The 14,927-nt window shown below is 44.0% G+C and overlaps 1 protein-coding gene across 1 annotated transcript in view; it reads left to right on the top strand.

The window, feature by feature from the left end:
- Window positions 1-2,134: 2,134 nt before the first annotated feature.
- Window positions 2,135-14,927, top strand: part of ADGRF5 (adhesion G protein-coupled receptor F5) — an 88,934-nt gene continuing 76,141 nt past the window's right edge. Inside the window, exon 1 of the mRNA XM_029071940.2 lies at window positions 2,135-2,410. The gene's annotated coding sequence lies outside the window, so the exon portion shown is untranslated. The remainder of the gene's footprint in view (window positions 2,411-14,927) is intronic.

Here is a 14,927-nt window from a genome sequence, read left to right on the forward strand (position 1 = left end):
TAAATACTGTGGAAGGAAGGAAGGAAGGAAAGAAGGAACGAACGAACGAACGAACGAATGAACGACCTAGGTTCTAATCCCAGCTCTGCCACTTGTCTGCTCTGTGACCTTGGGCAGGCTATTTCACTTCTCTGGGCCTCAGTCACCTCATCTATAAAATGAGGATTAATACTGTGAGCCCCATGTAGGATGGGGACTCTATCTAAATCGATTTGCTTGTACCCACCTCAGCACTTAGTACAGTGCCTGATACATAGTAAGCATTTAGCAAATACCACAATTAATAACAGTGTCATTGGTTTTTTCCAATGAGTAATCTGTGATCCATATCTCAACCTTAATCTGTACTTTATACTAGAACTTTAATGAAGTTAACTCATCATGGATATAATATTGTAAGAGGAAGGGCTATGCCTACTTGTGAATGCCTTGGGCACCAACAGTGCTCAGAGCTTTACACTAATAACAATGATTTTTGTTAATATGATTGACTGACTGGTTGCTTGTCAAGCACTTAGGTGCTGAGCCCTGTTCGGATCACTGGAGTAGATACAATAGAAATAGATTGGACATGGTCCCTGTCTCACGGGGAGCTCACAGTCTAAACAGGAGGGGAACAGATGTTGAATCCCATTTTTACAGATGAGGAAACAGGCACAGAGAAGTGACTTTTCCAGGGTCACACAGCAGGCAAGTTGTAGAGCTGGGATTAGAATCTGACTGCCAGGTCTGTACTCTTTCCACTCAACCCATTCTTCTCAAGTGCTTGAGAACCCGTGGAAGTAGAAGACCTGATATCTACCCTTAGGGAGTTTGCAGTCTGATGGGAGGGCCCAATAATTGGGAAAGAGTAAGAGGGCTTTGAAAGAGTGAGAGGGACGTAGTCCGGTACAGCTAAATCAAACGAGAGTCCACCTAACATAGAATTTTTTAAATCAAACATACAGTTTTCCTCAGGTCCTTTCCCTCTCCTTAGAGCCCCTCTAACACCCTGAAGGGGAAGATTGATCTATTCTCAACCACTCTCATTAAAGGCAGAGACCATGAGGTAGCCATGTTTAGAAAGCCTGACCTGGGCCATCAGAAACCCTGATTAAAAAAAGAAGGGTATGCCATTTTTTTTTCCCACTCTCAATGGCCTATTCCTTGCTTCCTCTTCTTTGTTTGTTCTTTTTGCAACATAGCTTCTGGGTTTACTTCAGAATCAACCTCATTGTGGTGGAGGAGGCTGAAAGAGTTCTCAAAGCAGGTTCCGTCAGATCCTTGGGGAGCCCTCAGGAAGGAAAGCAGGTGGGAGGAGGTAAATAAAGCCAGCTTGTGTATCATGATGGCAAATCTCTTTACTTTTTTTAAGTTCCTGGAGATCTTTTCTGGGATTTTCTTTTCCTCTTCCTTCCAAGAGTCTTCCGAGAGAAGCAAGGTGGCCTAGCGGATAGACCACGGGCCTGGGAGTCAGAAGGAGCTGGGTTCTGATCCCAACTCTGCCACTTATGGTACCTTGGCAAAGTACTTATCTGTGCCTCAGTTACCCCATTTTTAACATGGGAATTAAGACTATGGGTCCCATGTGGGACATGGCTGCATCCAAACTGATTAAGCTGAAACTACCTTAGTGCTTATAACAGTGCCTGGCACATAGTAAGTGTTTAACAAGTAACATTAAAAAAAAAAGCCAGAGAAAAATTTCCAGCCTTTCCTTTCCTTTGAGAGCCTTCCTGAAGGATTCAGTCTCCAAATACAGGAAGTCATGTGGAGAGGTTTTTGTATTTATTATAGTTTTCATATTACTCCCCCTCCTTCCTTCTCCCCTCCCCCAGTAACCACACATGCTTAACTTCTCCCGCCACAGTTAGCAGAGGCAGCTCACCTCTGCACTCTGAGAGCTCAAAACAACTGCTACAGAGATTCATTCCTCAGGGTTTGGGCAACTGAATGGCTTTCTGGTGAGCTGCCCCCACACCCAAGGTCATGCCTTAGTCTCTTTAGAAAGTCTTTTTCAGGGGATCCTTTCCCTTACTGTGGGGGTGAGGAGTGGGAAAGGAAGAGAGGGAGGGAAAGAGAGATGGAAGAGGAGGAGGAGAGAGAGCGAGAGAGCGAGCTTCAATAACTTTGCGCTTGAGACCAAAAAAAGAGATTCATCAGCATTTTGGAAAGTTGCTTCCAGGATAGAGAATATCTCCCTGGGAGAGTAGTTTTCAACATCTGTGTCTCACTGATGTCACTTAGCCAACATACCATCTTGGGGAAAGCAAAGGGAAGAGGGGCTCTCATGTGAATATATTACATTTTGAATATCACCAGATAAAGAATGACAAGCAATTACTTGGAGAGGTGGACTCCTGGTTTACTATCTGAGAAGGGATGTCCTGAATGCTCTTAAAAATCGACTTCAGCTGCTCCTTTCCTGGAGGTAAGCTTATCTGATGAGTGTTGCGGGGGAAGCTTTCCTGATTGGTTGGTGTGGGAGGAAAACCTGATCTGGGTAGGATAATGGAGGGGAAGTTTATCTGGTCACTGTGGAAGGAGAGGTTTGACTGGTCAGTTGGTATTGGAGGGTATTTCTTTCTTAGTTGGGTGTTTCTTGATGTCCTTTGTATTTTCAATGTCTGCTTTGGTTTGCTTTGAATCTACTCCAATCACTTTACTTCAACTAACCAAATTCCACTCTTCTCTAATTAGGTCTAATCAGGTCCTAATCTGTAGGCTGGTTTGCAGTGGTATTCATCAGCGACCTACTTGTAATAACAATAATGGTATTTGTTAAGCACTTACTATGTGCCAGGCACTGTTCTAAGAGATGGGGTAGACACAAGCTAACTGGGTTGGACACAGTCCCTGTTCCACATAAGGCTCACAGTCTTAATCTCCATTTTACATAGGAGGGAACTGAGGCACAGAGACATTAAGTGACTTGCCCAAAGTCATGCAGCAGACAAGTGGTGGAGCTGGGATTAGAACCCATGACCCTCTGATTCCCAGGCCTGTGATCTATCCACTACACCACTGCTCTCCTTCTACTTATTGGCGCAAGGGTGGGCATGGGGTCAGTTCAGATTTTCAATCCTGTCCCGTCTTTGTTCCCAAGGATCAGGTGCTATCCTAAAGCCTCATTAGCTGCCAAAGAGCATGGCAGCAAACTGGATAAGTAGCCACTCATCTGGGCAAATAGCAACCTGTTCTGGGAGAAAGGTTAAGAATGTAGACTTTATTTGTTCTACTTCCTGCGTTCCTCTTGAAAAGTGGGCAGGTTGGATAGTCTTTACTTGCCTAAAAGACTATTGAAGCAAGAGTGTTTTTTCCCTGTGAGAGTGGCCACTAAATCGCGGAAGAGACTCTGGAGGAAGGGGGTGTTACTAGACTGAGAACAGGCGTGGGAAGTTGAGGCTCTGGTTTGTGTTTCCCGGTTGTAAAGCACTTCGTGTTTATGCACTTCAGGGACTTAGTTTACCTAAACCTCATCTGTCAGAGGGATTAAGCACTTACTAAGAGCACTGCTCTAAGCACTTGTGAGAGGAATATACAATAAAGTCTGTAGGCTTAAAAAAGTTTTACTGGAGTCCTGGGCCCTGTGGCTTGTCTCAGGCAATTTGCAGTGCAACTCTGCCCGTGGCCCAGAGATGTGCACCAGACTTAAAGATGATGACGATGTTAAGTGTGCAAAGAGTGTGCTCCTCCAGAAATGACAGGGGCCAGCTATGAGCAAAGGAACTGCTTCGTAACAACTGAGATCTCATGATCGGATTTTGGACAAGTGTTTGGGAGCTGCGGGAAAGCAGGAAATTGGAGGGGAGGGCGCTAAGAGAAAAGAGATCACTCTCTCTCTATCCTGAAGGCTCTGCAATGTAAGCTCATCTCTAGACTGTAAACTCTTTGTGGGTAGGGAATGTGTCTGTTTATATTGTACTCTCCCAAGTGCTTAGGACAGTGCTCTGCACACAGAAAGCACTCAGTAAATACTATTGTATGAATTCCTTACTCCGTGTCAAGCGCTGTTCTGGGGTAGATACGAGAGATAGCCCCTGTTCCACATGGGACTCCCAGTCTAACTAGGAGGGAATAGGATTAAATCTCCATTTTACAGATGAGGAAACTGAGGCCCAGAGAAGTTAAGTGACTTCTCCAAAGTCACACAGCAGGCACAAGGCAAATTAGAACCCAGGTCTTCTGCCTTCTAGGCCTGTGTTCTTCCTCCTAGGCAATGCTGCTTCCCCAAATTAAAGTGACAGAGTCAGTAATTGTTATTATTATTACTACTAATAATAATTGTCATGATTTAAGTGTTTACTATGTGCTAAGCACTGGGTTCGATACAGGATAATCTGATCAAAGCTCTTATCCCATATGGGGCTTTCAGCTGAAGGGGAAAAGGTAGGTAATCCCCTCTTTACAGATGAGAAAACTGAGGCACAGGGAAGTTAAGTGACTTCCCTAAAGTCACTCAGCAGGCAAGTATCGAGTTGGGAATACAACCCAGATCTCCTGACTCCCAGCTCTGAAAATCTGTATTTCTGTCAGCTTCTTCCCTTGGATCTTTGTAATCCCCTGGAGGGTTGAGAATGGAGAGTTTGGGCCTCAGACATCTGTTCAGCTTGACTCCACTCTTGTGAATTTAGTTACCGAAAGTTTTCCTTTTCATCCCCAACATTCTATGTTTTCAGTCACTTGCCAGTGTGCTCAGCACCAGGGGCTGGTGCAGGTGGGAACATATGCACCTCGGTGAACTGGAGTAATACCAGGTCTTGGATTTATATAGGGTCTCTCTTAAGAGCTCAAGGCACCCTCCCAGTTTATTACTGTGGGAGATAGGGGAGGGACAGTGAGTAAGATGACCAGGAGGCCCACCTTGTGTCCTTCTAGACTGTAAGCTCCTTCTCGCCTGTAAACTCGTTATGGCCAGGGAACGTATCTGCTAATTCCGTTGTACTATTCCAAGTGCTTAGTACTGTACTCTGCAAATAGTAAGCATTCAGTAAATGCAATTGATTGGCAGACGTGAGTTTGGGGCAGTGGACTCCTCTGAAGTCCCTTTTTTAACCAGTGTCCTGGGAGCGGCAGTTGGGGGGGCAGTACCAGGAAGCAAGCTTGGCTTGTGACAGGCAGAACAGCGATGCCAAGCCTGAGGAAGAGTAGTAGCCTAGACTGTCTTGTCCCCAGTCTGTACCCATGTTTGCCCTGAACCAGGAAGCTAGGTCCCTAACTACCCCTTGGAGGTTTCCAGCATAAGGGAATCATGTGCAGGCTGGCTTCACTTCCCCGCAGATCCGGGCAAAGCAGCCAGCAGCAGGGAGAAGCAGCGGCCTGATGCCCGCAAGGAGGCAGGGGAAGGGCAATGTTACTGCTCACCTTATCCCTAATAATAATAACTATTATTATTATTACTATTATAGTATTTGTGAAATGCTTACTATGTGCTAGACACTGTACTAAGTGCTGGGGTGGATACAGCTAACCGCGTTGGACACAGTCCCTGTCCCATGTAGGGCTCACAGTCTCAAACCCCATTTTACAGATGATGTAACGGAGGCACAAAGAAGTGAAGTGACCTTGCCCAGTGACTTGGAGGAGCTGGGATTAGAACCTGTGACCCTCTGACTCCCAGGCCTGTGCTCTATGCAATAGGCCATGCTGCTTCTCCTCCTTCTCCTTCCATCCCCGTGTGACCAGAGTCCAAGGGGTAGAGTTGTTAGCATGACTGCCTTGCCTCTCTGAGGGTTTTGCATTCATTACCTCTGCTTGCATCTCCTTCTCTCTATTTCTTTGCCAGTCTCCCCTTCCTACCTTTTTTCTCCTGATTTGAGACCACTGGTTGAAGCCCCATTTCTCAGATTACTTTGAGCCCCAGAAATTCACTCCCATTTTACAGATAGGGAAACTAAGGCACGCAGAGGTTGAATGACTTGTCCAAGATCTTACACAAGGCTTGTCCAGGACAGGGACAGGATCAGTGAGGCCCGGTGGAAAGAGCACAGGACTGGGAGGCAGGTGACTCGGGTTCTAATTCTGCTTCACCACTTGCCTGCTGTGACCTTAGTGTCTCTGTATCTCAGTTTCCTCATCTATAAAACGAGGTTAAATTTCTGTTATGCACACACACACACACACACCTTAGACTGTGAGACCCATGTGGGACAGGGAGTGTTTCTGATATGATTGATTATATCAACCATAATGCTTGGCACTTAAATACCACACTTATAATAATAATGTTGGTATTTGTTCAGCGCTTACTATGTGCAGAGGACTGTTCTAAGCGCTGGGGTAGATACAGGGTAATCAGGTTGTCCCACGTGAGGCTCACAGTTAATCCCCATTTTACAGATGAGGTAAATGAGGCCCAGAGAAGTGAAGTGACTTGCCCACAGTCACACAGCTGACAAGTGGCAGAGCCGGATTTCGAACCCATGACCTCTGGCTCCCAAGCCCGGGCTCTTTCCACTGAGCCACGCTGCTTCTATGCTGGATTCTAGGCACTTTTAGGGCAGGATTGTGTCTTCCTACTCTTTTGTACTTTAGCAAGTGGCTGGTATAGTTCTTCCAAACAATAAACACTGAAGAAATACCATTGATTGACTGATAGAACTCAGGACCCTTCACCCCCAGCCTTGCTTCTGTCTATAGTATCATGAGGCCAATCTGACTTTATTGTCAGTAATCCTCAAGTTAGGTGGGCTCCCCAAAAGATGATCATTTCAAAGGTGACTATTCACTTTCTCAGAAGTACAATGACTTGGTTTCTGCATTGCTAGTCAAGAGGAGGAGGGAAAGGGAGAGGAGCAACATGACCTAGTGGAAAGAGAAAAGGCCTGGGAGTCATAAGGAGCTGCGTTCTAATCCTGGATCCGCCACTTGTCTGCCGTGTGATCTTGGACAACTCACTTCTCTGTGCCTCAGTTCCATCATCTGTAAAATGGGGATTAAAACTGTGAGCCCAGGTGGGCCATGGACTGTGTCCAACTTGATTAGCCTGTTGGGTTGAACACAGTCCATGTCCCTCATGGGGTTTACGGTCTTAATCCCCAGGAGTCTGTCATCTATAAGAAATAGTTGTTTGAAGCTGTGGAAGTGAATAAGTTCTCCAAAGGAGTGGGTGTAAATGGGGAAAGACACATAATTGAGCCTTGAGTGATCCCAACAACTCAAGGGTGGGAGGTAGAGAGTATATGAGAAAGCTTTAGGTGAAATGGCCATAGAGTTCAGAGGAGAACCAGGAGAGGACATTCAGTGAAAACCAGGTTTAGATGTTGTTTCCAGAAAGAAAGGGGTGATCTACAGAGTTGAGGACAGCTGAGCAGTTTAAGAGGATGTGGATGGAAGAGAGACTGGAGGATTTGGCCAGGAAGAGGTCATTGGTGACCTTGGAGAGAGCTGTCTCGGTGAAGTGAAGGGGGTGGAATCCAGACCACAGGGAATTGAGGAGAGGAAGTGGAGGCTTCCTCAACTCATCTGAGGAATCTGGAAAGGAATGGTAAGAGGGAAATGGGATGATAATCAGAGGGGTCAGTGGAGAGAGGGTTTTACTTAAGATATAGAGTACCCAATAATAAAGCACACATGTGTAAGCCACAATTAATTACAATTAACTGTGATTGATTGATTGATGTGTCTTGCAAACGGCAGTTTGACCATCTCTGGGTGAGAGGTTTGTCCGGGAACTCTGTGGCTTGCTCTACCTACCTTTCATCAGACTCCCCAGGGCAGCTTAGATGAGGTTATAAACTTCTCCCTGCCCCAGTTTTCACATCCTCAAAATGAGGGTGTAATTGCTAGGTACAATTCCCACACGGCAGGAAGAGTAATCCACCGGAATGTCTCAGAATAGACAAAAATGAAAGGCTGAATCGAAAAATGTGGACTACACCAGGTTCGTCGCTAGTGGCCCCAGAAAAAACAAAAACAAAACTATTTTCCAGATTTCCCCTCTAAGTGCATTTAAAGGGAAAGAAAAAGATGATGTAGCCAATGTAAAGAACTGTTTCGAGTGTGCATTTATTTTTAGATAGCCGCCAATATCAGCCTACTGGGTACAGCTGTCTAATGTCCAAACTTTGGCCCTGGGAACTTCCTCCAACAAACAGAACTTCCGCTCATTGTTAAAATACAAAGGATTTGCAAAAGCCAGGGGGTAAATTCCAGGTTAAACTCCTTTGCACTACTTCTCTTCACCCTGTGGTGTTAACCCCTTCCTCTATAGTGAAATTTGGTACCTGCTTCCACATCAGGGGTTAAGGTCGGCCTCTTGACAGCTTGTGATAAATACAAATACTTGGGTAGGCGGGCTGTCATCTAAAAATAGTTCATCTTATTTTTCTGAAATTCATCATTCATCTTTTAAAGTGTCGCTTTCTCTTCGGATTCCAGCAGGCAGCCCTCATCTTTAGTATATCAGCTTCCTGAGAAGTCTCCTTACAAATTCAGGCAATTATTTTTTAAATGGTATTTGTTAAGCACTTACTACGCATCAAGCACTGTTCTAAGTGCTGAGGTAGGTGCAAGTTAATCAGGTGGGACACAGTTCGTGTCCCATATGGGGCTCACAGTCTAAGGAGGAGGGGCAAAAGGTATTGAACCCCAGTTTTACAAATGAGGAAACTGAAGCACAGATAAGTTGAGTGATGTGCCCAATGTCTCACAGCAGGCAAGTGGTGGAGCTGAGATTAGAACCCAGGTTCTCCTACTCCCAGGCTCATGCTCTTTCCATTGGGCCATGCTGCCTCCTATCTTTTCCTCTATCCTCAAATATCAAATCAATCAATCAGTGGTATTTACTGAGCATTTATTGTGTGCAGAGCACTGTACTTAATGCTCTGGAAAATAGAGGTTGATAAACACGGTCCCTGCCCACAAGGAGCTTCGGCCCACAATGCCCTAGGGAGGTGGCCAATGAATTTACTGGACAGGAAACATGACACCTGGATTATATAACTTGTTTTCCCAATGACTTATTGTGTGATCTAGGACAAGTTGTGGCTCACTTTACAGTTTTACAAAATGGGAATAGTGAATGTCCCTTCACATCTGAAGGGAATTCAGTAAGGATAAACAAGATACGATACACTGATTTCAGCCAGACTATGTCTTTGCACAATGCATTTTGCCTAGAATTAGAGAACATTCTTTCAATGACATATTCATCTACCAGTTTGCAGCCTGATGCAGTGATGGAAGGAAGGTTTGTGTGCATGCTTTGAAGCCCTGGACGCAGCATAAGCACTACAGCATGAATTTGCCTTAACATGGGGTTCTGCAAGAATGCATTTCCTGCATTATTGGGAGGTTGAGGCATTGGTGAAATTGTGCTGGACTGAGAGAGGAAGTGTTCTTGAATTGTCTGTTTTGGGGAGGAAAGTGCTATAAATGAGACAAGGTATTGGAAATCAATCAATCACTGGTATTTATTGAGTACTTATTATGTGCAGAGCACTGTACTAAGCACTTTGGAGAGTATGATACTACAGAGTAGGTAGGCACATCCGCTGTTCCCAGCAAGCTTAAAGTAGAGAGGGGGAGACTGATTCAGTATAAAGTGTATACCCTACCTTCTATATTGAACTTCTCACTTAGCTACTACAGTAATAGTAATTCTAGAAGTATAGTAATAATAATAGTGGTATTTGTTAGGTGCTTACTATGTGCAAAGCACTGTTCTAAGCGCCGGGGGGGATACAAGGTGATCAGGTTGTCCCATGTGGGGCTCACAGTCTTAATCCCCGTTTTACAGATGAGGTAACTGAGGCACAGAGAAGTTAAGTGACCTGCCCAAAGTCACACAGCTAGTATATACAAGTGGCATATTTGTACTGTATATTTGTAGTATTTGTCCTATGTACTAAGCATTGCACTAAGTACTGGGGGTAGGTACAAGATAATCAGGTCAGAGGTGGGTCCTATCCCATCTGGGCCTCACAGTTTAAGCAGGAGGGAGAATGTGTATTTAATCTCCACTTTACACAAGGGGAACCTGAAGCACAGAGAAGTGAAGTGATATGCCCCAGGTGACACAGCAGGCAAGTGGCAAATCGGAGATTAGAACCCAGATCCCCTGACTCCCAGGCTCTTGCTTTTCCTCTAGGCCATTCTAATTCTGATATTTGTAAAGCACTTGTGGTGTACTGGTGGTATAATTCTAGTATTTTTTGAGCACTTACAAGCACTTGCCTGCTTGAGACCTTGGGCAAGTTACTTCCCTGTGCCTCAGCTTCCTCACCTGTAAAATGGGGATTCAACACTTCATCTCTCTCCTAGACTGTGAGCCCCATGTGGGGCAGGGACTGTGTCGGACCCAATTCTCTTATATCAGTCTCAGTGCTTAGACAGGGCTTGGCATAAAACGAGTGCTTAACTAATATTACCATTATTATTAGGTGTCAAGCATTGTGCTAAGCACTGGGGAAGATGCGAGACAATCTGATCAGACACAGTCCTTGTCCCACCCAGGGCTTGGCAAGACCTGCAATCAGAGGTCCTGCTTTTTTTTGTTTTTTGCTTATTTTGTCAGTAAAACATTTGTTCTCTGACCTGAGTGTGGTTCACAGAACAGGGAGGAGCCCAATAAAAAAGCAGAGAAAGGACGTCATTTCCCACACTCAGCCCCAAAAGGTCTAGAAAAACCCGATTCACCAACACATCAACAACCACAGGGATGAAAAGAAACCTGTATTTTATCTCTGGTAAAAATGAATTTTTTAAATTAATTGCTCTATTTTGAAATGTTTTATTATCCCATACCTCTCAGGAATCCCAGAAATATTTTCAAATGCCCAAACTGAGGCCCTTGGAATTTCCTCTAGTACAGACAGAATTTCCTCTCTTTGTTAGCTTTCAAAAGCAGGAGGATTACTAGATAAACTTAACTCTTTCTCCTATCTCCTAGCCCCTGTTACCACACAGATTAGAAAACTGAGTGTACAGTCCTCAGCAAACTAGGGAACAGAAGTGATTCAAGGACTGGGAATATGGGAGACTGGTAATTCATTTTAAAGGTAGCCTGACCTTCTTCTACTGCAAAAAAAGTGACTATTCTGTTCAGATAAGAGGGAATATTTGCTTTCCTCATTCAAAAGTCTGCAGTCAAGTTCAGCACCAGCTTCTCACCTGTCCCAGTTTTTCTAAAGATTTCCTCTGGCTAGGCCTGTGATTTATCAATCAATTGTATTTGCTGAGTGCTTATTGCATACAGGGCACTGTACTAAGTGCTTGGAAGAGCACATTCCTGCACACAATGCGATTAGAGTCTAGAGGGAGAGACAGACACTAAAAGAAATAGATTACAGATTTGTATATAAGTGCTGTGGGCTGAGGAAGGGGTGAATAATGGGAAAAAATTCAAGTGCTTGGGCCATGAAGAAGGGAGTGGGAGAAGATGATATGAGGGCTTAATCAGGGAACGTCTTTGGAGGAGCTGTGCCTTCAATTAGGCTTTTAAAGTGGGAAGAATGATTGTCAGCAATGAAGAGGGAAGGCATTCCAGGCCAGAGGCGGGCAAGAGGTCAGTGGTGAGATGGATGAGATCGAGGTACATTGAGTAGGTTGTCAATATAGGAGTGAAGTGTGTGGGCTGCCTTGCAGGAGGAAATCAGGGAGGTAAAATAAGCCCGGGGCCAAATGTTCGAGTGCTTTAAAATCGACCGTAAAGAGTCTCTATGTGATATGGAGATGGATGGGCAACCTCTGGAGGCTCCTGAGGAGAAGGGAAACATGGACTGAACATTTCTGTTAGAAAATGATCCAGGCAGCAAAATGAAATATGAATTCAAATGGGGAGAGATAGGCATCAGCATGGTCTGCAAGGAGGCTGATGCAGTAATCAAGGCGGAGTAAGATAAATGCTTGGATTAACGTGGTAGCCTTTTGGATGAAGAGGAAGTTTGGATATTAGCGATGTTGTGAAGGTTGAACTGACAGGATTTGGTGATAGACTGAATATGTGGGTTGATTTAGTGGTTAAGCAAGGAGTTTAGATGTTGAAAAATCACATATTCTGCTTGATGTTTCAAAGTCAAGGGGATGACCTTGATTTAATCTCCGGTCTCAATTTTGTAAAGTAGGAAGGTGGAACCTGAGCAGTTTTCTGGCCTTGCCTCCTCTCTGGTGGTGAATGGTTAATTTGGGTCCACCAGAGATTGAAAATTGGTCTCACCAGAGGTGAGACAGAAACAAAAATAAAAAGAGCACCAGCCACTGCAAACCAACAAGTCTGACAACACGACCATATTTGTGTGTGCACAAGCAAGGTCAAAACTTACTGTGTATGAAGCACAACTCTCTACGTAAAACTCTATTGGGATATTGAATCATTCTCCCTGAATGAAGAAAAATAGAGATTGAATCGCTGTACTCCAGAAAAGGGCTTTGTGTTGTTGTTTTTAATTTTTTGTGTGACATCTGTTTGGTTAACAAAAAAAAGACGGTAACTCAGGTGTTAAAATGTAGATTAAAGGATTCAGCCCTTCCCCCAAACTGAAAACTATTAATGTTGGTAAGATATTTCACTGGGAGAATTATTTATCATGTTTTTTCCATTAAGCCATAAGGAAGTTAAAAGAAACGTCAAAGAGGATTCCAGAAGTATCGCGGCTCTAAGATTTCCGGCCAAGAGAACAGCCGACAAAATGTGATCTTAGCGTGTGATGAGAATGAATTGGAATTTTGTACCTGTGAAATATGGTTGTTAGATAGTATTGAATTCTTATTTTATCAGGAAAACCACTTCAATAGTGGAAACACCTGTAAAACTTGCTGAAGTTTCTTTACGGTTCCACAGATTCCTCTGCTGAAAACTGCCTTCAGCAGGGTGATGTAAAGGAGGAGAAAAAGTAGAATGTCTTCTACAGAGTGAAAGCAGGAAAGTCTCCCCTCTCCCTAGCCCCAACAAAAATTTTAATGGGAAAATTATTTCTAGATTTCCAATCAATAAATGGCATTTATTAAGCCCTTACACGCAGAGCACTCTACTCAGTGCTTGGGAGAGTACAACACAACAGAATTAAGACTCGTTCCCTGTCTATAACAAGTTTTCAGTCTAGACCTTCAAGGGCAGTGGAGTCCTCTGAAAGGCCTGTGGCCCTTCCCCACAGCCAGAGCTCAGGCTTAACTGGGGAGCTTCACCAGAGAGGAATTCCTGCTTCCTTCCTCTGAGGCCAAGCCCCAGCCAAACCGTGTTTCTTCCTGTTCCAGGGTCAGAATGTTTCACCACAGGGTGAAGACCATGAAGTTCTTAAATACACTGAAGAAGGAAAGGTCTTTGGTCTCTCCAAGACTTTCCTCTATGGGGTAGTCCCCAGATGTTGCCAAAGGAAGAGCCAAGGTTAGGGAATGAGCAGGATGTGGGGAAGGGAACCTTAATTTAACCTACTGGAAATAGTACAGGCCTGGGAGTTAGAGGACCTGGGTTCTAATACCAGTTCCGCCATTTGTCTGCTGTGTGACCTTGGGCGAGTCACTTCATTTCTCTATGACTCAGTTTTCTCATTTGTAAAATAGAGATTAAGACTGTGAGCCCCATGTGGGACAGGGACTGTGTCCAACCTGATTATTTTATCCAACACTTAGTATATTACCTGGCACACAGTAATGGTTTAACAAATACATTTTTTTAAAAAAAAACACAACAAACCCTAGGACAGGAGCAGATGGAAGGGAAATCATTCGGATATAGCTTTTCTCTTTTAACTCATTTAAATGCTTACTATGTCCCCACTTCAAAACCTTATTTAAGGCACATCTCATCCAAGAAGCCTTCCCTGACTAAGCCCTCCTCACCACTTCTCTCACTCCATAAAGCACTGGTTTTACTTGCTTCTTCATTCATCCCTCCTCCCATTCCCACATCACATGTGTATATATCTGTGTGTATGTATATATACCTATTATTTAATCTATTTCTATTAATATCTGTCTCCCCCTCTAGACTGTGAGCTTGTTGTGGGCAGGAATGTGTTTGTTATATTGTACTCTCCCAAGCGCTTAGTACAGTGGTGTGCACACAGTAAGCACTCAATAGATTTGAATGAATGAATGTGCCATCCGCTGAACTGTGTTCACAGGGCACTCTGAAGAGTATAATTTGCCACATCCCCTTTGAATTTTATTCTCCCCCCCTTTTTGTTTGGACCTGATGGATAGGAAGGAATTTGCCTGTTAAAGTGGGTGAGCACCTGGAGAATTCAAGTTAAAACTGCATTTTTCTCCAGTTGCCTGGTTTAAAAGCTAGTTTGTAAACCTCGATTCCTGAGGCCAGATCAACAGAACCCATTTCTCTAGGAGTAATGTTAGGTGCCATTTCCCCTAGATTGTAAGCTTTTTGAGGACAGGTATTGTGTATACTGTAGTATATTCCCCTGAGCACTTTGTATAGTGCTCTGCATACAGTAAATGCTCAAAAAATATAATTGATCAATTGACTGATTCGGAGAATATACTGAATTCTAAGAAATAGGAAGCAATATGGTCAGAGAGGCTGTGCATGTTTTATTCTTCTTGCAGATAGCCTAGGTCTTCTGAACTACAGGTGAGGTGGAGGGTCAGTCAATCAATCATTGGTATTTATTGAGAGCTTACTATATGTAGAACACTGTATTTAGCTCTTGGGAGAGTACAATACAACAGAATTAGAAGACACGTTCCCAGCACATAATGAGCTTACAGTATAGAGAACAAGCTCCAACAGGGTCAGTGAGGTGGAGGGTGTTGGTGTGAAAGTGAAAATCTAGACTGTGTGGGTGAAGTCTGGAGGTGCCTGTATTTATAAAATAGCCCCCTCTATTTCCTTTACATGTCTTTGGAGGGCTCTTTATTAGCCAAAATGTATCTGTGAACCATTGTTTTATTGGGAGGAAAGGGGATGTGTTCCCACTCCTTCCACCAGACTTCCTATTGTCCATATGGTCCCTTTACACACACTTTAGTGTGTATATATATGGAATTCATGC

Source organism: Ornithorhynchus anatinus, chromosome 9, assembly GCF_004115215.2.
Source record: "Ornithorhynchus anatinus isolate Pmale09 chromosome 9, mOrnAna1.pri.v4, whole genome shotgun sequence".
NCBI classification, from domain to species: domain Eukaryota; kingdom Metazoa; phylum Chordata; class Mammalia; order Monotremata; family Ornithorhynchidae; genus Ornithorhynchus; species Ornithorhynchus anatinus.